The sequence below is a fragment of the Phytophthora infestans genome, genomic scaffold (genome assembly GCF_000142945.1).
Source record: "Phytophthora infestans T30-4 supercont1.6 genomic scaffold, whole genome shotgun sequence".
Taxonomy (NCBI): Eukaryota; Oomycota; class Peronosporomycetes; order Peronosporales; family Peronosporaceae; genus Phytophthora; species Phytophthora infestans.
In genome coordinates, this window is record NW_003303753.1 from 3049709 (window position 1) to 3051695 (window position 1987).

Sequence of the window (1987 nt, forward strand, 5' to 3'; positions counted from 1 at the left end):
GTGTGGGTATCCCGTCTGCTCTGTGAAGTTAAGCACGCCTCAAGCTCGGGGTCGTGGTTCATCCACGTGGCTTCCCCCTGCTTCCGCGCCAAGTAGAGCGTCAACCTGGCTGGGTAAACCTCAACGCGGTTGCTCACGACTCTGTATGTACTTGCGATCTTCTCCTGCAGCGCGCTCACTTTCGCATTGCTCGCTATCTTCACGGGAAACACAGTCCCTTCGCCGTATACCGCGCACTCCAACTCGACCTCTGCCATCTTCGTGCGGAAAGTTCTCGACTTAGCAGCAGCACTCATTCACGCAACACACCGCTCATTTTAACCAATCAGATCACTTCAAAATATTTTTTTTTATTTCTGACAAATTTATTCCTCAATATATAGGAACTAAATAATAGTGAGTTCGGCTAAATTAAATATATAGAAAACAATGTGTAAGTACATCTTCCCAGAAAACCACCTCAAGACGAGCCAACAGTGCGACCCAAAAGGCGATTGGTGCCGACACCACGCAAAGTTTCAGCCAGCAGTTGCTGAACCTGTAGTTGCTGAACCAGTGATTGCTGAACCTGCAGTTGCTGAACCAACGATGACCAAGTCTATTGAAAAAATTTATGGTGAGCATTGTATTCAGCACATGAAATCTGTCGATAAATACGATTAGCCCAAGTTGGGGGATTCACGAGTTTTATCACCAAGTGATTGGATCAAGTCGAAGATGCACGTAGTTGGTGATTCCGCTGATTACAAGCATAGCGATGATGTCACGCCTGACTTTGGCAACAACGTATACTGTGACGGGGTCACCTTGCGCTAGAGGAAGTTATCTTTCGAGAGTATACCAACTCTCAGTGAACGACAGTTCACAGGTCCCCTCTTTATTCAAAAGAGAGCGAAGTGACCTAATTAAGGTAGAATGTAAACTGAGTATATTTATAGGTAGATAAAGCTTGGGTTTAATACAAACTATAAGCCACCTATAGAAATGCAATGTCGTTAGCCAATGGTTGGATTTGAACGACCTTGGTACTTTGTACAAATATCCCGAAGTATGACGTGTCACACTTCATGTAACCAGGGTACACTTAGGGCTACGTACCCCGTTACAGATACACCTACCTCTTGCAATATCAAATCAATGAACTGGATGGATCACATGTACTTGACAACTTCTTCTTTAAGTCCAGTGAAGACCGTGAATCATTTGGAAAAGTGACCGTTGAATGCGGTGTGGAATACTGCACTGCAACTAAATCTACGATAATCGATTATATTAATTATACATGATGATTCCACAAATATTTTGGTGTGAGCGAGCAACCAAAACTATGAGAGAGCTGCGGTGGATTCTTTCCTCGTCCACCTCATTCTGATTGGTTCTTGATGCGCAAGACATATCTATGTGTAATCAAACAACAAGTAATGCGTTTCAACAAGGAGTGTGCTACTAAAGATTTCGATGATTGGTTTGATTCCAAGTATAATCCATCACTGAACGAAGGCAAATTGATAGGGCTTGCTGCTGGTTGTAGTTTTGCTGCATACAAGCCATGGAAAATATAAATATGAAATCAAGGAGTCAAGGAAAATTTCCACTTCGAAGACGTTTGAGCATTCCACACCTGATCATGATTTCGAAATTGACATTCAAATCTGAGTGGAAGTTGGCAACACTAACTCAACTGGTGGAATTAACTGGCCGAACAATTGACGACATGCGCTCAGCCATGTTGATACATCATTTGAGATCGAGGAGCTGAATATGTGGGGCGAGAGATTTTTTGTGTGTTGGGAGAAAACAACCCCCACCGGCGGGATTTGAATATAAATTTTTTTTTTCTCTGGCGAGAGAGTGTGTGAAAAAATTTTGAGTGGGGAGTTTCTTCTGCTGTGTTAAAAAGGGTTTTTATCTTTTCCCCCTCCACTCCTTTCACGAGTTCTACGTCTTTGAAGGAACCGATATCACCTACTACAAGCGTAAGCCAACG

The 1987-nt window shown here is 43.1% G+C and overlaps 1 non-coding gene across 1 annotated transcript; it reads left to right on the forward strand.

The window, feature by feature from the left end:
* Positions 1–7: 7 nt before the first annotated feature.
* PITG_33005 lies at positions 8–50 on the forward strand. The gene has a single exon (XR_009934399.1). It is a non-coding gene; the product is annotated as an 8S ribosomal RNA (ribosomal RNA).
* The last annotated feature ends 1937 nt before the right edge of the window (positions 51–1987 follow it).